The 27409-nt window shown below is 29.5% G+C and overlaps 1 long non-coding RNA gene across 50 annotated transcripts; it reads right to left on the bottom strand.

Annotated features, from left to right (window-relative positions):
* Positions 1-27152, bottom strand: LOC127735127 (uncharacterized). 50 transcript variants are annotated; one of them, XR_007998098.1, is made up of 24 exons: positions 27059-27152; positions 23017-23091; positions 21687-21891; positions 20773-20975; positions 20027-20058; positions 19853-19934; positions 19111-19142; positions 18940-19019; positions 16211-16292; positions 15297-15499; positions 14389-14470; positions 13476-13678; positions 12567-12772; positions 11641-11843; positions 10733-10937; positions 9618-9700; positions 6669-6849; positions 6100-6335; positions 5523-5758; positions 4956-5190; positions 4389-4623; positions 3996-4057; positions 1774-1838; positions 1-289 (listed from the first exon to the last, which is right to left on the bottom strand). It is a non-coding gene; the product is annotated as an uncharacterized LOC127735127 (long non-coding RNA). The 50 variants fall into 50 exon arrangements; XR_007998099.1 differs by lacking the exon at positions 18940-19019 and adding an exon at positions 17119-17198; XR_007998095.1 differs by lacking the exons at positions 18940-19019; positions 19111-19142 and adding exons at positions 17119-17198; positions 18205-18236.
* Positions 27153-27409: the final 257 nt, after the last annotated feature.

The raw sequence follows: 27409 nt of genomic DNA, 5'->3' as shown, positions 1-27409 counted from the left end.
TATATATATATATATATATACATGTATGTACAGTCTTCTTAACAATTGTTTTTAGTATCAGAACTCAGTACTGATGCCCCAACTTTCCAGTAGTTGTTTTGTTTGTTGATGCAGTGCATTGTTTGTCTTCATTTGGTTGTATTTTCCAAGCATTCTAAATCCAACAATCATCTTGGCTCTCTCATACTGTTCAGTAAAATATTTTCTGTTGCAAGTCTTCAGTATATTGTAAAACTTTTAACTTCTTCACCGGTTCCTAGAATTGTATCAACCAGTGTTGTTATTTTGTCTGGAAAAAAGGATTATTGATTTATAACATTAAAGAAGACTAATGATTTGTAGATCAAATAGAGGTTGTTTTTTATATATTTTATTGTTTAACGTTGATCATCTGGATATGGAATCATTTATATTGGGATATTATGACCAAATGGCTAGTTTAGCTAGTGCATTCTCAGATAGTAGCCTGGGCCTGTATGCATAATTTATAAAGCTACTTAAGTTAAGATTTGTTCCGAATGGACAGATTTTTCTACATGTCCTACAATAAATTAGTACTACAATTGGATTTCTTAAGTCGTTTATGCATACAGGCCCTTGAGACTCATTACCAATTTGACAAAAAAATGTTTTGTGGAACAATGCTTCATTCCAAACTCAATTCACATGCAGCTGTGCATATATTTGTGTACATGTACTTTAATATAGGGCACACATGGACACTCGACTAGGATGTAATTGGGCTTGCATGTATTTTCTTGCAATCTCTTGAAAATTCATACATAAACATTTTTTTTTGCCAAGTTGCACCTGCTCATCCTGCCTTTTTTTTTTTTTTTTTTTTTTTTTTTTTTTTACTCAAAACTCCTGTCCTGCCTTTTTTTTCAAATTTCATCCTAGCACCCCCCCCCCCCCCCCCCCCCCCCCAAAATGGTAGCTCCCTAAGTAGGGGTAAGTGGGCAAAATTGTAATGGCACTTCATGGATAAAACAAGAGGATTCTGAATATCTGACAAAAAGTTAAAAAAAAAAGTTAAAAAAAAAGAGCAACCATCCTTATAAGTATTAATGTGTTTACGACACTTGGACAAAGACCATAACCATATATCCCCTGTGGTGCAAAGTAGACAAAAAGAACTTCTGACCAATCTCTTAAAACTATCAAGCTTAATGCACATTATATTCCTCTCAATTTTTATTTTAAGATTTCGCATAGCATCAAAACCAGTTTAATATCTATAAAACCGAAAAAAAAACCATGTTTTGATTTTGTTTTAACATTAATTTTTTTCTCAATAATCTATGAGTTATCTCCCATTGAATGACATATTCTTGCTGTTTGTTGTACTAGCCTCCCCCTGAAGGTGAAATCTATCTCAGAATTTAATTTTCAAATGATATATTATTTTAATTATATATTATTTTATTCATGTTACTGGAAACATAATATCAAACTGATAAAATAACTGTTTTTTGTCGTATTTTCATATTTTCATTAAATTCTATGAAGGTTTGACGTTTGACGTATTCCTTCAATTTGAATTTCAAAATTTTGCTGTGGATTCTTCTGATGTACAATTACTTTATAGTTTGATAAAGTTTTTGATGTTTGAAAACTTTTTAACCATAATACTGAACATAAATTTGGACATCTAAAACAAAATAATGTGAATTGCTATGCCTGGCTTCTGCGACAAAATGTCACAGGCAAAATGCAAGTGCATTTTCATAATCCTTAATCAACAAGTTTATAAATCTATGCAATGGTTCTTACCTTAAAAGACAGCTCCAATGACCATTCTAAACAATCCATACTGACAAGCAGTAATTAATGCTAGCCTGAAAGTAAAATTCTTAGTCAATCAAAATTGTTCAAAACAGAGGCTCTTAAGAGCCTGTGTCACTCATCTGCATCTTCAACAATAACCACTTCATGGTAAAAATCATCACAAAAGGGCAATAACTCTATAAAGAGTAAACTGACGATTTCAGTCATGTTGACATATTTGCAGGTCTTGTCCTGTTGATCATTTTTGCTTTTCAAAGTTTCTATCTACATTTGTATCTATTTTACTTTTTTCAAGATAATAGGCAAAAACTAAAAAAATGTGGTAAAAAAACGGCATAAACTCCATGAACAGGTCTACTTAAGATTTAATCCAAGGCAGCTTTTTTGTAAATCTTGACTTGCTGATCAATGGTAAAAATCTACATTGAAGATCAATAACTCGAATAACTAGTCCTCAGAAGATTTCAGTCATTTGACTTTTGTGCATATCTTTTCTTGCTTTTTTTGTATTAAAATTTCTCTCCATCTATTTTTATTTTCAAAATGATAATGGATAAAAAATGAAAAAAAATTGGTAAAACTTTACATTTAAGGGCAATAACTCCTTTAAGAATGTCCGACAGTTTTGACATAATTGTACAGCAGGTAGATCTCAACATTCTGAACATTTCTTCATTTTTGTGGATTGAGGAACAATTGTATTTTTGTGGGTTTGCTAAAGTTGGCATACCAGCCTATAGAAAATTTGTACTACATTGAACATTTATATATGTTGGTCACTTATATATCCACGAAAATTGGTATCCAAAGAATAATAAATCCAGAGTATATGGAAATAGGTCATATATGACATAACTGTTAACACAGAGATAATTGTCTCGCCTATTTGTTATTTTGATAATGCAAATGTTGAAATTAAAAAAGCAATACTTTAACATGTAAGTTATGCAAATATTCAAAGTCAATGAACCATGACTGAAGGTACAGGGCTAAACAATCTCCATGGAAATGAGATGTGCCAGTGTTACTACAACTGCAAACCAAATACCATTGACTTTTCATAAGTTGTTCCCTTTAAACAAACCTTAACACAAACATTAACTAAAATGTAAACTATGTTAAAGTTTCAAAGTCAATGAACCATAATTAGGGGTTGGGGTTATATAATCTCCATGGAAATGAAACTTGCAGAATGCCTAAATGAGGCACGCAGTAATTAAACCAAAAGGATGAAAATTAATTATCTCTGCCGATTGGATAATTTGAAATAAGGGCCTTGTTCTGATTGGTTCCCTTCCCACATCTCAAAGCAATTAGAGAGCTAGATGTCAAGAGTGGCCAGTAGGGAATTCCTTACATCATTGGTTGTTATTAATAGATATAAGCTGAACTAAAATACCCAATCGGCAATAAAGGACAGGTAATGCATGTGCGATGATACATGTCAACACGCTGTGTATTAATAATCCATTTTTCTTGTAAATAAAAATATCACAATGCCAATACATTTGCATACCGAATATCATTGACTTAACATAAGTGGTTAATCTTAAACTGACCTAATCACAAACTAATACATGTAAACTAAGCAAAAGTTTCAAAGTCAATAGACCATGACTGAGGGGTAGGGACCAAATATTCTCCATGGAAATGAGATATGCCAATGCTTATACAACTGCATACCAAATATCATTGACCTACCACTAGTGGTTCCCCATAAACTGACCTAATCACAAACTAAGCAAAAGTTTCAAAGTCAATAGGCCATGAGTGAGGGGCGGGGCCAAATAATCTCCATGGAAATGAGATGTGCCAATGCTTATACAACTGCATACCAAATATCATTGACCTACCACTAGTGGTTCACCATGAACTAGACCTAATCACAAACTAATACATTGTTGACGCCGCCGCCACTGGAAATAGCATACCTATGTCTCACATTTTGACTCCGTCAAGGCGAGACAAAAATGAGTAACAGAAGATGTGTTGTATACATTAATGTGACAACATCCCAACAACACAAAAATATGACATCCACAGAATTAATTAAAATCTTTAAAACATTTGGTCCAATTTTGGTACTGATATGAAAAAAACAAACTTCTGACCTCTTACATCTTCAAGGATAGAGCATATTTTATTTCCTATAAACTTATTTTATGATTAAAATAAAACTTGTTTAAATAGAGGAATTATATACCTACTTAAATATTAGACATATTATAGCACCAAGTCTTACTCCCATCCATGAAAACACTGAAATCACCTAAAAAGGAATTAAAATTGACATAAATTATACATTTTACAAATCTTGTTGAAATTGCCAGCCTAATATTTTCAATGAGTAATCTCCAAATGAATGAAACAGTCTAGCCGTTTGTTGTACTAGTCTCCCCTTGAAGGAAAAATTCTCTCTGAATTTTACTTTTTGTGATTTGAAAGCTTTATTCATGTTCCTGGAAACCATATATTGAATTGGTAAATTATTTTTTTTGTGTGTTGTAAGTGTGGAAAATAAGAAAACGGATGTTGCCTTCTGTATTTTATCACATATTTTTAGAGAATATACAGAAATTGTATTGCCTAATTGTACTTACATTATTTCTTTAATGGCCACTCATCAGACTTGGAAGATGATCAATGTAATAATCTTCCTTGGAGCTGCTGTCCTTGCTTCTTTATTTTTTTCATGGCAGAGCCTCTGAGTTAGCAATGAGATCTATGTTACCATCTTGCTTGGAACTGCTATCCCTGATGCTTTATTTTTTTTTTCACTCTGCATGTAGATGGAAATCAGATAGTTATTGTATATATGTACCGTTCAGAAATAACCTAAAAAGGAATTAAAATTGACATAAATTATACATTTTACAAATCTTGTTGAAATTGCCAGCCTAATATTTTCAATGAGTAATCTCCAAATGAATGAAACAGTCTTGTCGTTTGTTGTACTAGTCTCCCCTTGAATGAAAAATTCTCTCTGAATTTTAGTTTTTGTGATTTGAAAGCTTTATTCATGTTCCTGGAAATCATATATTGAATTGATAAATTATTTTTTTTGTGTGTTGTCAGTGTGAAAAATAAGAAAACGGATGTTGCCGTCTGTATTTTTATCACATATTTTTAGAGAATATACAGAAATTGTATTGCCTAATTGTACTTACATTATTTCTTTAATGGCCACTTATCAGACTTGGAAGATGATCAATGTAATAATCTTCCTTGGAGCTGCTGTCCTTGCTTCTTTATTTTTTTCATGGCAGAGCCTCTGAGTTAGCAATGAAGATCTATGTTACCATCTTGCTTGGAACTGCTATCCCTGATGCTTTATTTTTTTTTCACTCTGCATGCAGACGGAAATCAGATAGTTATTGTATATATGTACCGCTCAGAAATAACCTAAAAAGGAATTAAAATTGACATAAAATATACATTTTACAAATCTTGTTGAAATTGCCAGCCTAATATTTTCAACGAGTAATCTCCAAATGAATGAAACAGTTTTGCCTTTTGTTGTACTATTCTCCCCTTGAAGGAAAAATTCTCTCTGAATTTTAGTTTTTGTGATTTGAAAGCTTTATTCATGTTCCTGGAAACCATATATTGAATTGATAAATTATTTTTTTTGTGTGTTGTAAGTGTGGAAAATAAGAAAACGGATGTTGCCTTCTGTATTTTTATCACATATTTTTAGAGAATATACAGAAATTGTATTGCCTAATTGTACTTACATTATTTCTTTAATGGCCACTCATCAGACTTGGAAGATGATCAATGTAATAATCTTCCTTGGAGCTGCTGTCCTTGCTTCTTTATTTTTTTCATGGCAGAGCCTCTGAGTTAGCAATGAAGATCTATGTTACCATCTTGCTTGGAACTGCTATCCCTGATGCTTTATGTTTTTTTTCACTCTGCATGCAGACGGAAATCAGATAGTTATTGTATATATGTACCGCTCAGAAATAACCTAAAAAGGAATTAAAATTGACATAAATTATACATTTTACAAATCTTGTTGAAATTGCCAGCCTAATATTTTCAACGAGTAATCTCCAAATGAATGAAACAGTTTTGCCGTTTGTTGTACTAGTCTCCCCTTGAAGGGAAAATTCTCTCTGAATTTTAGTTTTTGTGATTTGAAAGCTTTATTCATGTTCCTGGAAACCATATATTGAATTGATAAATTATTTTTTTTGTGTGTTGTAAGTGTTGTAAGTGTGGAAAATAAGAAAATGGATGTTGCCTTCTGTATTTTTATCACATATTTTTAGAGAATATACAGAAATTGTATTGCCTAATTGTACTTACATTATTTCTTTAATGGCCACTCATCAGACTTGGAAGATGATCAATGTAATAATCTTCCTTGGAGCTGCTGTCCTTGCTTTTTTATTTTTTTCATGGCAGAGCCTCTGAGTTAACAATGAAGATCTATGTTACCATCTTGCTTGGAACTGCTATCTCTGCTGCTTTATTTTTTTTTTCACTCTGCATGCAGATGGAAATCAGATAGTTATTGTATATATGTACCGCTCAGAAATAACCTAAAAAGGAATTAAAATTGACATAAATTATACATTTTACAAATCTTGTTGAAATTGCCAGCCTAATATTTTCAATAAGTTATCTCCAAATGAATGAAACAGTCTTGCCGTTTGTTGTACTATTTTCCCCTTGAAGGAAAAATTCTCTCTGAATTTTAGTTTTTGTGATTTGAAAGCTTTATTCTTGTTCCTTGAAACCATATATTGAATTGATAAATTATTTTTTTTTGTGTGTTGTAAGTGTGGAAAATAAGAAGACGGAAGTTGCCTTCTGTATTTTTATCACATATTTTTAGAGAATATACAGAAATTGTATTGCCTAATTGTACTTACATTATTTCTTTAATGGCCACACATCAGACTTGGAAGATGATCAATGTAATAATCTTCCTTGGAGCTGCTGTCCTTGCTTCTTTATTTTTTTCATGGCAGAGCCTCTGAGTTAGTAATGAAGATCTATGTTACCATCTTGCTTGGAACTGTTATCCCTGATGCTTTATTTTTTTTTTTCACTCTGCATGTAGATTGAAATCAGATAGTTATTGTATATATGTACCACTCAGAAACGTGTCCATCCCCCCAAACGTGTCCATATGAAGTCAATGAACTGCAAAATATGACTTGTTGCTTAAGGGCATCAAAACGTGTTCTGTTTATGAATGCCCCAACATATCCAGTCTATATGGAACCAAAGGTTTCTTTTAAAAAGCCCAGAAACAACTTCTGCAGGAAGCCTGTCGTGCAATACCCTCATACATTATACAGATATTTAGGCATCACTGGAGTATATTAGTACAAAATAATTCACTAAGTAAACGATGATTTACACTGTACAAAACTAGTTAATTGCGTTTTCTGTGCAATTGTTTGCTCTAAATATGCTTGAAATATTTGCCACTGGCATTAAGCAATCAACAGTCAATAGTTAAATTAAGCTTGCAATAATGCTTAATATAAACAACGGGCATTGAACAAATTAATGCTAATAAATGACCACTGTATTAACAGTGAAGCACTGGGAAAACATGCAATATAAATTGTATGAGATTTCTTAATTATGAAGTACCTCCATCTGTTATTTAAAACAATGACAATTCTATTGATAAAAAATTAATAAAACCGCTGTAAGTAAAAATAGCTTTTCATTTTGTCATCCTTTTTCTTACACTGTGTCTGTTTATTTGAAAGCAGAAGTCCCTGTGCACATTGTACCATATCTTGGATATTTGTCTATGCGGATTACTATATCTTTCCTCCAGATGTCCTTTGATAGCTGCTTAGATTTATTTTTAGAATCCAACCCAAACCCGACGTCTTCTATCGTGTCCCCCATCATTGTATTGCCGTAAAATTCACAGGAGACATATATAGTTTTGAGACGTTTTGGCGCTTTAAACTGGACACGTTTTGGCGAATAACATTATTGGACACGTTTGGGGGAGTGAAATCAGTCATGTTTGGGCAATTTAAGATTCTTAGGCCGCGTTTGGGCGAAATAGACACGTTTGGGGTAATCTGACATGTTTTGGGGGAATGGACACATTTGGGAGTGTTACATATATATTATGATTTCTTCAACTACTCTTAAATATGTTCACCAAAGTTAAACTTAATCTTGAACAGTTTGTACATTTACAATTTAACTTTTTTAAATATTAATTTTGCACATATGCAGTTTTAGTTGTTAATTAGTCCCCTACTGACGAAGTCAAATGGGACTTTAGGTTTGCACTCTGTCCGTCTGTCCATCCGTCAGTCCGGCAAATCAGCTTTCCACACTTTTTTTCTTCGTTCTTGAAGATATTGATTTGATATTTGGTATATAGTTTTATCATGACAAGTTATAGATCAAGTTCGAATTTTGTTCCGGTCTGATGATTTAGTCCAGAGTTATGGACCATAACTCTGGACCATATCTAATGTTGGAGTACTATGTTAAACCATATTTCTGTACAAAGGGAGATAATTCATTTTTTAAAAGACATTCTTTTTTAAATTATTTGAAGAATTTTTTGACAGTTTTGTTTGTTATTTAGTGTAAACTAATTTTCTGAATGCTATATATATCCAAAAAAAATTATGAAGAGAAATCCTATAATTAGATAATAATCTATTTTTTATTAATGTATATATATTTCAATACATTACATTGTGTAGATAAAAGTTGTTGACATTTTATAGATAAGTTACAAATCTATATTAGTTGGTGACAAATGAAAGAAAAAAATATTTGGAACTATTAATTATATCTGATTATAATTTGAAATAGATATACACTGTATTACATCATATCTAATTCTAGAGAACTATTAATCATAATATCTAATGTTTTTTTCATCATGCTTATAAGATATTGATTGATAATTGGTATATAGTTTTATCATGACAAGTTACAGATCAAGTTCAAATTTTTCTTTCGGTCTAATAATTTTGTGCAGAGTTATGGTCCTTGTACTTGAAAAATTCACTCATATAATCAGTTTTCAACACTGTTTTTAGTCATGCTTGAAGATATTGACATGCTATTTACTTTTTGTTTACACCATGACAAGTTATAGAACAAGTTAGCATTTTGTTCCAGTATAATGAATTTTTACCCGGTAGGGGACTATGTATTGTCATGCAATACTCTCAGAATGCTTGTTCTACAGGTCTTAGAAGCATTTCATATTAGTGTTGATATATCAAAGGACAGATGGGCATCTCACATCATCCTTTGGGCTCTCAGTTAATTCTCATCTGTGTTTTTGGACATTTAAGAAATTTAATTGTCTGGATTTATAAACCAAATTATTTTTATTCCCCCAAGTATTCTGTTGTCTGGTTACTATCTTCAGTTCCAACTTGTTTGGCTGCCATATATAAAGCTATAGGGAGCCATACTGTGTTCCTTTGAATTGAAAGGTGTGTCACGGTCTTTGAAGTTTGCTCCTTATGAATGGCTAATAAACTTTTAGGCCACAAACGGTCAAAATTTTTACACAGATGAGATGACTCTCTCTCAAAAAAAATAAAACTTTTTCGACTGTAAGCTTACATGATTTTACTTCTTTCAGTCTTTCTTACATCACAGAGTACTAGAATGTCCTACCACAGAGTAGGTTACCTATTGAAAAGTTCTATACTCTGGAGTCAATTCGGTAACATGAAAATAGATTATAACAATACATTTTTATTAAAGAATGTATCATTAGAATATTAATTTGAAAGCTATAAATATTAAACCCAGTTGTAATTAAAAAACCAAGCAATTTTCCCAGGGGAAACTGATTTTATCATTACCTAACAAGGTTTAACCTAACTCATCTTCATCTTCTATGTACAATGGAACCATCTTCAAGCTGTACCACTGAAACTTCTCAGGCCTGCATTTGTAACAAAAACAAAAATTATAGATGAGTTATGTGTTGGATAACTTCTTGCACAAATAATTTACCGTTAATTCAGAAACACTTTTGCAAGGTTTTATTAATCTAAATAATGTGACAGGTTGAGTATTGCAATAATAAGAAACTCCAATTCTGATATCTGTATGAAGAATTTCCTGAAATTCAATAAAATAATCTTACTTTTAGTCCATTATGTAAAAATAGCAATAATAAATGCACACATGATGTACAGTAGTTCTCTCGTTTTTACATAGATAAGACCGTTGGTTTTCCCGTTTGAAAGGTTTTACACTAGTAATTTTTGGGGCCCTTTATAGCTTGCTGTTTGGTGTGAGCCGATGCTCCGTGTTGAAGGCCGTACCTTGACCTATAATGGTTTACTTTGATAAATTGTTACTTGGATGGAGAGTTGTCTCATTGGCACTCATACCACATCTTCCTACATCTATACACAATAATTTCTGAATTTACAGTAGTTTGCTTTGGTAAGAGAAACACAAAAGTATGAATTTGTGATGTGTATAGATTGTAGGATATCTTAATATATATAACTGCTGGTACATCCTTATTTGACTTCAGTATTGAAGACTTTTTAATAATATAATCATTATATCGAAATTAATGTGCGTGTCAAATTATCAGAAGTTGGTGGCTAACCAAAACATCTGATGTATACATTTATGTAGATATCCAAATTGACAATCGGAAACTTTACTTTCGTTCAGGTGAGACTTTTAGAGAAAGGATTTCCAAATTGTCAATGTTAAGAGACTATTTGCTGTAATAATTAATTCAGAAATTAATGTGATGCATGTTTTAATTCAAATCCTAAATTGGAATACAAGTATACTTTTTTATTAAAATATATTTCATTAGAGTATAAATTTGCAAAAGAAATGTTGGACTAATTTGTAATAAATTTTCAAGCTGTTTCTCCAGGGAAAACTGATTTTATTACCTTACAACTTATTAACAGTTTAAGTACAATTGTAATGACAAAATACCTACATCATCATCAAGTCATTTTCAATTTAATCGTCTCCAGGACTAGGACTGTACTTTTTCTTCTTCTCTCTGGGCTGCCGTCTATCTGTAATACATATTCAAATTATTTTAATATCTATAGGACAACTATTAATAAATAAAAAAAAAATATACTTACTTTCCGATTCATACTTTACCTGTTCCGATGTAGATATCCTGGGGCTGGTATCTGAAACAAAAACAAAATAAGTTCAAAAATATTGAACCAAATATAAAACTTAAAAAATTTGCTACTTTAATTTTTTTTTCTTTCAAAATATCTATGAAGAAAAACTGGCATTAATGGCAGCCATCATCATTGGTCAATTGCTCTTTTTGACTATATATATTTCACTTATTTTCATTTTTAATCTATATTTCAATCAGTAATGAAGACGGTTTTAAGATATAATCATTATTTCCGAAATTAATGTTCCTGTCAAATTATCAGAAGTTGGTGGCTAACCAAAACAATCTGATGTATACATTTTGAACAGAAATGATTAAAATTCAACTGAATTTCAAACAATCTAAATCAAGTCATATTTTCCAAATTACTTTAAAGAAATCGACTAAATATGTAGATATCCAAATTGAAAATAGGAAACTTTACTTTCCTTCAGGTGAGACTATTAGAGAAAGGGTTTCCAAATTGTCAATGTTAAGAGACTATTTGCTGTTATAATTTATTCAGAAATTAATGTGATGCATGTTTTAATTCAAATCCTAAATTGGAATACAAGTATACTTTTTTATTAAAATATATTTCATTGGAGTATAAATTTGCAAAAGAAATGTTGGACTAATTTGTAATAAATTTTCAAGCTGTTTCTCCAGAGAAAACTGACAACTTATTAACAGTTTAAGTACAATTGTAATGACAAAATACCTACATCATCATCTAGGCATCCTCAATTTTATCGTCTCCAGGTCTAGGACTGTATTTTCTTCTTTTCTCTGGGCTGCCGTCTATCTGCAATACATATTCAAATTATTTTAATATCTATAGTACAACTATTAATAAATAAAAAAAAAATATACTTACATTCTGATTCATACTTTACCTGTTCCGACGTAAATATCCTGGGGCTGGTATCTGAAACAAAAACAAAATAAGTTCAAAAATATTGAACCAGCAATTTAATATAAAACTTAAAAAATTTGCTACTTAAATTTTTTTTTCTTTCAAAATATCTATATAGAGAAACTGGCATTAATGGCAGCCATCATCATTGGTCAATTGCTCTTTTTCACTATATATCATTCACTTATTTTCATTTTAAATCTATATTTCAATCAGTAATGAAGATGGTTAAATGATATAATCATTATTTCCGAAATTAATGTTCCTGTCAAATTATCAGAAGTTGGTGGCTAACCAAAACAATCTGATGTATACATTTTGAACAGAAATGATTAAAATTCAACTGAATTTCAAACAATCTAAATCAAGTCATATTTTCCAAATTACTTTAAAAAAATCGACTAAATATGTAGATATCCAAATTGACAATAGGAAACTTTACTTTCGTTCAGGTGAGACTATTAGAGAAAGGGTTTCCAAATTGTCAATGTTAAGAGACTATTTACTGTTATAATTAATTCAGAAATTAATGTGATGCATGTTTTAATTCAAATCCTAAATTGGAATACAAGTATACTTTTTTATTAAAATATATTTCATTAGAGTATAAATTTGAAAAAGAAATGTTGGACTAATTTGTAATAAATTTTCAAGCTGTTTCTCCAGGGAAAACTGATTTTATTACCTTACAACTTATTAACAGTTTAAGTACAATTGTAATGACAAAATACCTACATCATCATCAAGTCATTTTCAATTTAATCGTCTCCAGGACTAGGACTGTACTTTTTCTTCTTCTCTCTGGGCTGCCGTCTATCTGTAATACATATTCAAATTATTTTAATATCTATAGGACAACTATTAATAAATAAAAAAAAAAATATACTTACTTTCCGATTCATACTTTACCTGTTCCGATGTAGATATCCTGGGGCTGGTATCTGAAACAAAAACAAAATAAGTTCAAAAATATTGAACCAAATATAAAACTTAAAAAATTTGCTACTTTAATTTTTTTTTCTTTCAAAATATCTATGAAGAAAAACTGGCATTAATGGCAGCCATCATCATTGGTCAATTGCTCTTTTTGACTATATATATTTCACTTATTTTCATTTTTAATCTATATTTCAATCAGTAATGAAGACGGTTTTAAGATATAATCATTATTTCCGAAATTAATGTTCCTGTCAAATTATCAGAAGTTGGTGGCTAACCAAAACAATCTGATGTATACATTTTGAACAGAAATGATTAAAATTCAACTGAATTTCAAACAATCTAAATCAAGTCATATTTTCCAAATTACTTTAAAGAAATCGACTAAATATGTAGATATCCAAATTGACAATAGGAAACTTTACTTTCCTTCAGGTGAGACTATTAGAGAAAGGGTTTCCAAATTGTCAATGTTAAGAGACTATTTGCTGTTATAATTTATTCAGAAATTAATGTGATGCATGTTTTAATTCAAATCCTAAATTGGAATACAAGTATACTTTTTTATTAAAATATATTTCATTGGAGTATAAATTTGCAAAAGAAATGTTGGACTAATTTGTAATAAATTTTCAAGCTGTTTCTCCAGAGAAAACTGACAACTTATTAACAGTTTAAGTACAATTGTAATGACAAAATACCTACATCATCATCTAGGCATCCTCAATTTTATCGTCTCCAGGTCTAGGACTGTATTTTCTTCTTTTCTCTGGGCTGCCGTCTATCTGCAATACATATTCAAATTATTTTAATATCTATAGTACAACTATTAATAAATAAAAAAAAAATATACTTACATTCTGATTCATACTTTACCTGTTCCGACGTAAATATCCTGGGGCTGGTATCTGAAACAAAAACAAAATAAGTTCAAAAATATTGAACCAGCAATTTAATATAAAACTTAAAAAATTTGCTACTTAAATTTTTTTTTCTTTCAAAATATCTATATAGAGAAACTGGCATTAATGGCAGCCATCATCATTGGTCAATTGCTCTTTTTCACTATATATCATTCACTTATTTTCATTTTAAATCTATATTTCAATCAGTAATGAAGATGGTTAAATGATATAATCATTATTTCCGAAATTAATGTTCCTGTCAAATTATCAGAAGTTGGTGGCTAACCAAAACAATCTGATGTATACATTTTGAACAGAAATGATTAAAATTCAACTGAATTTCAAACAATCTAAATCAAGTCATATTTTCCAAATTACTTTAAAAAAATCGACTAAATATGTAGATATCCAAATTGACAATAGGAAACTTTACTTTCGTTCAGGTGAGACTATTAGAGAAAGGGTTTCCAAATTGTCAATGTTAAGAGACTATTTACTGTTATAATTAATTCAGAAATTAATGTGATGCATGTTTTAATTCAAATCCTAAATTGGAATACAAGTATACTTTTTTATTAAAATATATTTCATTAGAGTATAAATTTGAAAAAGAAATGTTGGACTAATTTGTAATAAATTTTCAAGCTGTTTCTCCAGGGAAAACTGACAACTTCTTAACAGTTTAAGTACAATTGTAATGACAAAATACCTACATCATCATCAAGGCATCTTCAATTTAATCGTCTCCATGTCTAGGACTGTACTTTTTCTTCTTCTCTCTGGGCTGCCGTCTATCTGTAATACATATTCAAATTATTTTAATATCTATAGTACAACTATTAATAAATAAAAAAAAAATATACTTACATTCTGATTCATACTTTACCTGTTCCGACGTAAATATCCTGGGGCTGGTATCTGAAACAAAAACAAAATAAGTTCAAAAATATTGAACCAAATATAAAACTTAAAAAATTTGCTACTTTAATTTTTTTTTCTTTCAAAATATCTATGAAGAAAAACTGGCATTAATGGCAGCCATCATCATTGGTCAATTGCTCTTTTTGACTATATATCATTCACTTATTTTCATTTTTAATCTATATTTCAATCAGTAATGAAGACGGTTTTAAGATATAATCATTATTTCCGAAATTAATGTTCCTGTCAAATTATCAGAAGTTGGTGGCTAACCAAAACAATCTGATGTATACATTTTGAACAGAAATGATTAAAATTCAACTGAATTTCAAACAATCTAAATCAAGTCATATTTTCCAAATTACTTTAAAAAAATCGACTAAATATGTAGATATCCAAATTGACAATAGGAAACTTTACTTTCCTTCAGGTGAGACTATTAGAGAAAGGGTTTCCAAATTGTCAATGTTAAGAGACTATTTGCTGTTATAATTTATTCAGAAATTAATGTGATGCATGTTTTAATTCAAATCCTAAATTGGAATACAAGTATACTTTTTTATTAAAATATATTTCATTAGAGTATAAATTTGCAAAAGAAATGTTGGACTAATTTGTAATAAATTTTCAAGCTGTTTCTCCAGGGAAAACTGACAACTTATTAACAGTTTAAGTACAATTGTAATGACAAAATACCTACATCATCATCTAGGCATCCTCAATTTTATCTTCTCCAGGTCTAGGACTGTATTTTCTTCTTTTCTCTGGGCTGCCGTCTATCTGCAATACATATTCAAATTATTTTAATATCTATAGTACAACTATTAATAAATAAAAAAAAAATATACTTACATTCTGATTCATACTTTACCTGTTCCGACGTAAATATCCTGGGGCTGGTATCTGAAACAAAAACAAAATAAGTTCAAAAATATTGAACCAGCAATTTAATATAAAACTTAAAAAATTTGCTACTTTAATTTTTTTTTCTTTCAAAATATCTATATAGAGAAACTGGCATTAATGGCAGCCATCATCATTGGTCAATTGCTCTTTTTCACTATATATCATTCACTTATTTTCATTTTAAATCTATATTTCAATCAGTAATGAAGATGGTTAAATGATATAATCATTATTTCCGAAATTAATGTTCCTGTCAAATTATCAGAAGTTGGTGGCTAACCAAAACAATCTGATGTATACATTTTGAACAGAAATGATTAAAATTCAACTGAATTTCAAACAATCTAAATCAAGTCATATTTTCCAAATTACTTTAAAAAAATCGACTAAATATGTAGATATCCAAATTGACAATAGGAAACTTTACTTTCGTTCAGGTGAGACTATTAGAGAAAGGGTTTCCAAATTGTCAATGTTAAGAGACTATTTACTGTTATAATTAATTCAGAAATTAATGTGATGCATGTTTTAATTCAAATCCTAAATTGGAATACAAGTATACTTTTTTATTAAAATATATTTCATTTAGAGTATAAATTTGAAAAAGAAATGTTGGACTAATTTGTAATAAATTTTCAAGCTGTTTCTCCAGGGAAAACTGACAACTTATTAACAGTTTAAGTACAATTGTAATGACAAAATACCTACATCATCATCAAGGCATCTTCAATTTAATCGTCTCCATGTCTAGGACTGTACTTTTTCTTCTTCTCTCTGGGCTGCCGTCTATCTGTAATACATATTCAAATTATTTTAATATCTATAGTACAACTATTAATAAATAAAAAAAAAATATACTTACATTCTGATTCATACTTTACCTGTTCCGACGTAAATATCCTGGGGCTGGTATCTGAAACAAAAACAAAATAAGTTCAAAAATATTGAACCAAATATAAAACTTAAAAAATTTGCTACTTTAATTTTTTTTTCTTTCAAAATATCTATGAAGAAAAACTGGCATTAATGGCAGCCATCATCATTGGTCAATTGCTCTTTTTGACTATATATCATTCACTTATTTTCATTTTTAATCTATATTTCAATCAGTAATGAAGACGGTTTTAAGATATAATCATTATTTCCGAAATTAATGTTCCTGTCAAATTATCAGAAGTTGGTGGCTAACCAAAACAATCTGATGTATACATTTTGAACAGAAATGATTAAAATTCAACTGAATTTCAAACAATCTAAATCAAGTCATATTTTCCAAATTACTTTAAAAAAATCGACTAAATATGTAGATATCCAAATTGACAATAGGAAACTTTACTTTCCTTCAGGTGAGACTATTAGAGAAAGGGTTTCCAAATTGTCAATGTTAAGAGACTATTTGCTGTTATAATTTATTCAGAAATTAATGTGATGCATGTTTTAATTCAAATCCTAAATTGGAATACAAGTATACTTTTTTATTAAAATATATTTCATTAGAGTATAAATTTGCAAAAGAAATGTTGGACTAATTTGTAATAAATTTTCAAGCTGTTTCTCCAGGGAAAACTGACAACTTATTAACAGTTTAAGTACAATTGTAATGACAAAATACCTACATCATCATCTAGGCATCCTCAATTTTATCTTCTCCAGGTCTAGGACTGTATTTTCTTCTTTTCTCTGGGCTGCCGTCTATCTGCAATACATATTCAAATTATTTTAATATCTATAGTACAACTATTAATAAATAAAAAAAAAATATACTTACATTCTGATTCATACTTTACCTGTTCCGACGTAAATATCCTGGGGCTGGTATCTGAAACAAAAACAAAATAAGTTCAAAAATATTGAACCAGCAATTTAATATAAAACTTAAAAAATTTGCTACTTAAATTTTTTTTTCTTTCAAAATATCTATATAGAAAAACTGGCATTAATGGCAGCCATCATCATTGGTCAATTGCTCTTTTTGACTATATATCATTCACTTATTTTCATTTTAAATCTATATTTCAATCAGTAATGAAGATGGTTAAATGATATAATCATTATTTCTGAAATTAATGTTCCTGTCAAATTATCAGAAGTTGGTGGCTAACCAAAACAATCTGATGTATACATTTTGAACAGAAATGATTAAAATTCAACTGAATTTCAAACAATCTAAATCAAGTCATATTTTCCAAATTACTTTAAAAAAATCGACTAAATATGTAGATATCCAAATTGACAATTGGAAACTTTTGTTTCGTTCAGGTGAGACTATTAGAGAAAGGGTTTCCAAATTGTCAATGTTAAGAGACTATTTACTGTTATATTTTATTCAGAAATTAATGTGATGCATGTTTTAATTCAAATCCTAAATTGGAATACAAGTATACTTTTTTATTAAAATATATTTCATTAGAGTATAAATTTGAAAAAGAAATGTTGGACTAATTTGTAATAAATTTTCAAGCTGTTTCTCCAGGGAAAACTGACAACTTATTAACAGTTTAAGTACAATTGTAATGACAAAATACCTACATCATCATCAAGGCATCTTGAATTTAATCGTCTCCATGTCTAGGACTGTACTTTTTCTTCTTCTCTCTGGGCTGCCGTCTATCTGTAATACATATTCAAATTATTTTAATATCTATAGTACAACTATTAATAAATAAAAAAAAAATATACTTACATTCTGATTCATACTTTACCTGTTCCGACGTAAATATCCTGGGGCTGGTATCTGAAACAAAAACAAAATAAGTTCAAAAATATTGAACCAAATATAAAACTTAAAAAATTTGCTACTTTAATTTTTTTTTCTTTCAAAATATCTATGAAGAAAAACTGGCATTAATGGCAGCCATCATCATTGGTCAATTGCTCTTTTTGACTATATATCATTCACTTATTTTCATTTTTAATCTATATTTCAATCAGTAATGAAGACGGTTTTAAGATATAATCATTATTTCCGAAATTAATGTTCCTGTCAAATTATCAGAAGTTGGTGGCTAACCAAAACAATCTGATGTATACATTTTGAACAGAAATGATTAAAATTCAACTGAATTTCAAACAATCTAAATCAAGTCATATTTTCCAAATTACTTTAAAAAAATCGACTAAATATGTAGATATCCAAATTGACAATAGGAAACTTTACTTTCCTTCAGGTGAGACTATTAGAGAAAGGGTTTCCAAATTGTCAATGTTAAGAGACTATTTGCTGTTATAATTTATTCAGAAATTAATGTGATGCATGTTTTAATTCAAATCCTAAATTGGAATACAAGTATACTTTTTTATTAAAATATATTTCATTAGAGTATAAATTTGCAAAAGAAATGTTGGACTAATTTGTAATAAATTTTCAAGCTGTTTCTCCAGGGAAAACTGACAACTTATTAACAGTTTAAGTACAATTGTAATGACAAAATACCTACATCATCATCTAGGCATCCTCAATTTTATCTTCTCCAGGTCTAGGACTGTATTTTCTTCTTTTCTCTGGGCTGCCGTCTATCTGCAATACATATTCAAATTATTTTAATATCTATAGTACAACTATTAATAAATAAAAAAAAAATATACTTACATTCTGATTCATACTTTACCTGTTCCGACGTAAATATCCTGGGGCTGGTATCTGAAACAAAAACAAAATAAGTTCAAAAATATTGAACCAGCAATTTAATATAAAACTTAAAAAATTTGCTACTTAAATTTTTTTTTCTTTCAAAATATCTATATAGAAAAACTGGCATTAATGGCAGCCATCATCATTGGTCAATTGCTCTTTTTGACTATATATCATTCACTTATTTTCATTTTAAATCTATATTTCAATCAGTAATGAAGATGGTTAAATGATATAATCATTATTTCTGAAATTAATGTTCCTGTCAAATTATCAGAAGTTGGTGGCTAACCAAAACAATCTGATGTATACATTTTGAACAGAAATGATTAAAATTCAACTGAATTTCAAACAATCTAAATCAAGTCATATTTTCCAAATTACTTTAAAAAAATCGACTAAATATGTAGATATCCAAATTGACAATTGGAAACTTTTGTTTCGTTCAGGTGAGACTATTAGAGAAAGGGTTTCCAAATTGTCAATGTTAAGAGACTATTTACTGTTATAATTTATTCAGAAATTAATGTGATGCATGTTTTAATTCAAATCCTAAATTGGAATACAAGTATACTTTTTTATTAAAATATATTTCATTAGAGTATAAATTTGAAAAAGAAATGTTGGACTAATTTGTAATAAATTTTCAAGCTGTTTCTCCAGGGAAAACTGACAACTTATTAACAGTTTAAGTACAATTGTAATGACAAAATACCTACATCATCATCAAGGCATCTTCAATTTAATCGTCTCCATGTCTAGGACTGTACTTTTTCTTCTTCTCTCTGGGCTGCCGTCTATCTGTAATAAATATTCAAATTATTTTAATATCTATAGGACAACTATTAATAATTAAAAAAAAAAATATACTTACTTTCCGATTCATACTTTACCTGTTCCGATGTAGATATCCTGGGGCTGGTATCTGAAAAAAAAACAAAATAAGTTCAAAAATATTGAACCAAATATAAAACTTAAAAAATTTGCTACTTTAATTTTTTTTTCTTTCAAAATATCTATGAAGAAAAACTGGCATTAATGGCAGCCATCATCATTGGTCAATTGCTCTTTTTGACTATATATATTTCACTTATTTTCATTTTTAATCTATATTTCAATCAGTAATAGACCGTTTTAAGATATAATCATTATTTCCGAAATTAATGTTCCTGTCAAATTATCAGAAGTTGGTGGCTAACCAAAACAATCTGATGTATACATTTTGAACAGAAATGATTAAAATTCAACTGAATTTCAAACAATCTAAATCAAGTCATATTTTCCAAATTACTTTAAAAAAATCGACTAAATATGTAGATATCCAAATTGACAAACGGAAACTTTACTTTCGTTCAGGTGAGACTATTAGAGAAAGGGTTTCCAAATTGTCAATGTTAAGAGACTATTTGCTGTTATAATTTATTCAGAAATTAATGTGATGCATGTTTTAATTCAAATCCTAAATTGGAATACAAGTATACTTTTTTATTAAAATATATTTCATTAGAGTATAAATTTGCAAAAGAAATGTTGGACTAATTTGTAATAAATTTTCAAGCTGTTTCTCCAGGGAAAACTGATTTTATTACCTTACAACTTATTAACAGTTTAAGTACAATTGTAATGAGAAAATACCTACATCATCATCTAGGCATCCTCAGTTTTATTATATCCAGGTCTAGGACTGTACTTTCTTCTTTTCTCTGGGCTGCCGTCTATCTGCAATACATATTCAAATTATTTTAATATCTATAGTACAACTATTAATAAATAAAAAAAAAATATACTTACATTCTGATTCATACTTTACCTGTTCCGACGTAAATATCCTGGGGCTGGTATCTGAAACAAAAACAAAATAAGTTCAAAAATATTGAACCAGCAATTTAATATAAAACTTAAAAAATTTGCTACTTTAATTTTTTTTTCTTTCAAAATATCTATATAGAGAAACTGGCATTAATGGCAGCCATCATCATTGGTCAATTGCTCTTTTTCACTATATATCATTCACTTATTTTCATTTTAAATCTATATTTCAATCAGTAATGAAGATGGTTAAATGATATAATCATTATTTCCGAAATTAATGTTCCTGTCAAATTATCAGAAGTTGGTGGCTAACCAAAACAATCTGATGTATACATTTTGAACAGAAATGATTAAAATTCAACTGAATTTCAAACAATCTAAATCAAGTCATATTTTCCAAATTACTTTAAAAAAATCGACTAAATATGTAGATATCCAAATTGACAATCGGAAACTTTACTTTCGTTCAGGTGAGACTATTAGAGAAAGGGTTTCCAAATTGTCAATGTTAAGAGACTATTTACTGTTATAATTAATTCAGAAATTAATGTGATGCATGTTTTAATTCAAATCCTAAATTGGAATACAAGTATACTTTTTTATTAAAATATATTTCATTTAGAGTATAAATTTGAAAAAGAAATGTTGGACTAATTTGTAATAAATTTTCAAGCTGTTTCTCCAGGGAAAACTGACAACTTATTAACAGTTTAAGTACAATTGTAATGACAAAATACCTACATCATCATCAAGGCATCTTCAATTTAATCGTCTCCATGTCTAGGACTGTACTTTTTCTTCTTCTCTCTGGGCTGCCGTCTATCTGTAATACATATTCAAATTATTTTAATATCTATAGTACAACTATTAATAAATAAAAAAAAAATATACTTACATTCTGATTCATACTTTACCTGTTCCGACGTAAATATCCTGGGGCTGGTATCTGAAACAAAAACAAAATAAGTTCAAAAATATTGAACCAAATATAAAACTTAAAAAATTTGCTACTTTAATTTTTTTTTCTTTCAAAATATCTATGAAGAAAAACTGGCATTAATGGCAGCCATCATCATTGGTCAATTGCTCTTTTTGACTATATATCATTCACTTATTTTCATTTTAAATCTATATTTCAATCAGTAATGAAGACGGTTTTAAGATATAATCATTATTTCTGAAATTAATGTTCCTGTCAAATTATCAGAAGTTGGTGGCTAACCAAAACAATCTGATGTATACATTTTGAACAGAAATGATTAAAATTCAACTGAATTTCAAACAATCTAAATCAAGTCATATTTTCCAAATTACTTTAAAAAAATCGACTAAACATGTAGATACCCAAATTGACAAACGGAAACTTTACTTTCGTTCAGGTTAGACTATTAGAGAAAGGGTTTCCAAATTGTCAATGTAAAGAGACTATTTGCTGTTATGATTTATTCAGAAATTAATGTGATGCATGTTTTAATTCAAATCCTAAATTGGAATACAAGTATACTTTTTTATTAAAATATATTTCATTGGAGTATAAATTTGCAAAAGAAATGTTGGACTAATTTGTAATAAATTTTCAAGCTGTTTCTCCAGGGAAAACTGACAACTTATTAACAGTTTAAGTACAATTGTAATGACAAAATACCTACATCATCACTTAGGCATCTTCAATTTAATCGTCTCCAGGTCTAGGACTGTACTTTTTTCTTCTCTCTCACCTCCCGTCTATCTGTAATACATATTCAAATTATTTTAATATCTATCAGACAACTATTAATAAATAAAAAAAAATATACCTACTTTCCGATTCATACGTTACCTGTTCTGAATTAAATATCCTGGGGCTGGTATCTGAAACAAAAACAAAATAAGTTCAAAAATATTGAACCAAATATAAAGCTTAATTCAAATCCTAAATTTGAGTACAATGTACAAGTATTCTTTCTTATTAAAATATATTTCATTGGAGTATAAATTTGAAATTTTTCAAGCTGTTTCTCCAGGGAAAACTGATTTTATTACCTTACAACTATTCACAGTTTTAGTACAATTGTAATGATAAAATACCTACATCATCATCTAGGCATCTACAATTAAATCATCTCCAGGTCTAGGACTGTACTTTCTTCTCTGGGCTTCCATCTATCTGTTATATATATTCAAATTATTTTAATATTGATGAGACATTTAGTAAATTCAAATACAGAGTCCTAATTTCTATGACAAAATTATGAAGATAGTGGAAGATTTTGTTAATAATTTTAGGAAATCGTAGACCAGGAATCGCTTGTAGATCCTTTATCCAGAGTTAAAAAAATAAACCTGAGGTCAAGGTTAGATTGAAAGTGACAGATTGTGATTGTTTTAATATGAGGGAGACATTCTACTCTATCCCATGGCGTTATATATAGTCTAATGCCAATCAAGTAGACGCTTGATCATTTGTGTATTTTTTTCAAATGGATGGTTTTTATGTACATGACACCATAGTTTATTTCTTTCAATTTAAAATTTAGACTATGCATTGCAATAACAGAACATTATTTTTGTTTTTTCTCACTGTAACAATCTTCTCTATCCCCCCTCAGCTCTGTGTTATTTTTATATTGGTTTTAGAGTAAGAGTTTTATCCTGTGGTGCACTGGTAAAGGATTGTGTTAGTTCAACAATTCCTTAATATATGACATAGAATCTGTTAATATTGTGAAAGAATTGTAAACAGTATGGTGCATAATAGCTATTATGTTGAAAGTTATCCATGACTTATTGTAATTATGATCTCCATTTCACTATAAACAGCCAGCTGTTTGAGCCTCTTTTGTTACAAATTTAGAATTAAACTATCTCTTATTTACTTTTATAAGAGAAATCAAAGAGAAAAGAAAAAAAACTTTTACCTGAAAATAATAACATAACATGTATGTTTCTGACACTAGAATCCGTAATTTTGATTACTGACAGTAATCATGAGGCACCCAAACTCTGTATAAAATACAACAGCTATGACTCCACAGGCTATCCATGACATTGTTAAAATAATGCATTAAAAAAAACCTATATAACCCTTGATTTCATAAAAAGTCATTATAATTATGTGACACTAAGGTTTACATTTTTTTTTAGAGGTGACAATCTCTCTCACCCTCTCAGCTATATAACTAGGGTTGTAAAAGGGTTGATCTTGCACACATTTTTAATCTGAAGTGCTTACAAAATGTGCTTCCATCAACGCTTTTACACCCCAATAAAATTATATAAGAGTGCACATGCTGAAATGTCTCTCCTGCTTTACTGACAATTGATTTTATGTTGAAAATCTTAAAGATAACGATTTTACTACAAGTATCACATAAACTTAACATTTTTAAAGATCCATGAATACCAGACCAAAACACAAAAACTTAACATTGACCAATGAACCATAAAAATGAGGTCAAGGTCATATGATACCTGCAAGACAGACATGTACACCTTACAATAATTCCATACATCAAATGTAGTTGACCTATTGTTTATGGTAATTGAATACCAGACCAAAACACAAAAACTTAACATTGACCAATGAACCATAAAAATGAGGTCAAGGTCAGATGATACCTGCCAGACAGACATATACACCTAACAATCATTCCATACACCAAATATATTTGACCTATTGCTTATATTTAAAAAAAACCAGACCAAAAACATAAAAACTGAACACTGAGCAATTAACCGTGAAAATGAGGTCAAGATCAAATAAAACCTACCAGACTGACATGTACATGTACATGTACATCGTAAAATATTTCCATACACCAAATAAAGTTGTCCTATTGCATATAGTATTAGAAAAAAAACACAAAAACTTTAATTTTAACCACTGAACCATGAAAATGAGGTCAGGGTCAGATGACACCTGTCAATTGGACATGCACACCTTACAATCATTCCATACACCAAATATAGTAGACCTATTGCTTATAGTATCTGAGATATGAACTTGACCTGTAAACTTAACCTTGTTTACTGATTCATGAAATGAGGTCGAGGTCAGATGAACTGTCTGACAGGCATGAGGACTTGCAAGGTACGCACATACTAAATATAATTATCCTATTACTCATAATAAGAGAAATTAACATTATTAAAAAATTAAACTTTTTTTTCAAGTATTCACTGAACCATGAAAATCAAGGACAATGGTCATATGACAGACAGAAACTTCATAACATAAGGCATCTATTTACAAAGTATGAAGCATCCAGGTCTTCCACCTTCTAGAGTAATGGACTTATTTACAACCATAATTGTCTAGAAGGGTATCTTCATGCATTTGTTTCTACAGAATCATTTATTTTGCTTCTGATTAAATTCCTTCTAGCAATGTTTAGATATCCAATTTAATTTTTTTTCATCAATTTCAAGATGCACAATAAGTCCAAACTTAACATTGAGTTTAATGGCAAAATGTCCTGATCAGACAATTATTTTTTTCCCTTCTGCTTGGTCACAATATTTATTTCTTGGAAAGAGGTGAAAGATACCAAAGGGATATTCAAACTCACAAGCCAAAAATAAACTTAAAACGCCATGGCAAAAAAGGAAAAGAGACCAAAAGACATTAAACATGTTAAAGGAAAACCCTAACACCTCCTCAGAGTTTAACAACTGTTCCCTTACTGGACATTTAGACCATTGAATTGCCAATATTTCTCTACCCAACGTCAGACAGTCCTTTTAAAGACATTAACTACAAATTTGTTTATATAAATGCAATGAATATATATTGGTCAATTTGTGAACAAAGGTAAAAACAAAACAAAGACAAAAAAGACTAAAATTATAGACATTGAAATCCAATGTTTGTTACCCAGTGTTTGTTGAAAGGTTGAAGTCAGTTTATGTGTCAAAATGAGAGGCACGGTCAGCTCTTGGCATATATATTGTGGAAGTAGTAACTAAAACTAGATTAGCACTGAATATTTGTGATAGCTTACTTTGTATTCTAGTAGAAACATTTTTTTATATTTTTTTCAGGATCGCCATGGAGTTTGGTAACAATCCGTTGTAAATTATTCAAGTTATCATGATTATATCCAGTATTACAAAGTATATCACTGAATTGAGTTTTCTGTCTAAGTGTAGTTTTAAAGTCCTTTGCATTAAGCTCAGTTTATTGCTATGCATATACATTACATGTATGTATGGAATTCAGATTTGAAAACAGACAACCCATATATAAAAGTGCATGTGAACTGCAAGGTAAGACGGTTGAAACATTTGTATAATCTATCAGAACTCTTTAACAACTGTCGACAGCACATGGTACTATTGAAGCATAACATTAACTAATTTAGTTGAGGGGAATCATATTTAGTATTTGCATCAGAAACTAACATTCTAGGTCTGCCAGACAGTCAAATAAATAAAAACATGATTAAATACACAAAAAAATGCTTATTGCAATATATGTATGATGCCAAGTGTTTTTTACAAACATTTTTAACCATCTGTACTGCCTACTAAAGCGTCCCAAGTACAAATGGTCATTCATTTATATACCTCATCATTATGTAAGGGACAAAACTCACATGGCCTTACTCAGCCTCTCTGACTTCTAAAATTAAATTTACTAACAGCACTGCTCTGTTTTTATTTCATGATGTAAAAACTGTATGCTCCTATTTTCAAAAACATTTTCTTACATGGTTTATTATCTATATCTTTCCCCACAAAACAAACATTTTTTCTGCATTACCTTTTTCCATTTCAAATTCAGTCAAATACTATATATAGTCATGATATTAAATTCTTCACTTGTGAAATTCTTATGTTTCATATTTATTTTTTTCCTCTTAGAAACTAATAAACTGAATTTACCATTTTATTATAATCAGAGACATATAATAATATATGTCTCTGTTATAATTAATGTTATATCATGTAAAAATAAAAAAAAATTATTTATTGCGACCCAAATGAAACATTTCCACAGTCATCTCCACTTTTCTGATTGCCTTGATAATACTCCTTTTCGACAGTCACCAACATAAATTGCAAATTCATTCTGTGTAAAATCGACTATTACTGGACCATTATTATGTTATTTATAAAGAAAGAATAAAACCGACCTTGTAGAAGAAACTTTCCAACCAAAAAGATGTTAAATCTTTGTGAACACTCAGTTCAATGTAACGTGTTAGTAAACTGGACCCCTGTTGTGTTCACTTATCGGTGCGAAGGTATAGATGGAACGGCGGACCAGTTTAACGTGTTAGCTGCTCACATCAAAATTAATTCCCTCTGGCTCATGATATGAGTTGTAATTAGAACAATAGAAATAACCCGCCAAATCATAAGTAACTAATAAAAACAGAGAACATTTTGACAGTGTGGTCTAATGAACCGTGACGATCAGAGGTGTTTTGTCGCAAAATAAAACAACCGGATTCGTCAAACAATTGAGAAACTTTGCAAGCATG

Source organism: Mytilus californianus, unplaced genomic scaffold (genome assembly GCF_021869535.1).
Source record: "Mytilus californianus isolate M0D057914Y unplaced genomic scaffold, xbMytCali1.0.p SCAF_3, whole genome shotgun sequence".
Classification (NCBI taxonomy): Eukaryota; Metazoa; Mollusca; class Bivalvia; order Mytilida; family Mytilidae; genus Mytilus; species Mytilus californianus.
This window is presented reverse-complemented; position numbering and strand designations above follow the sequence as displayed.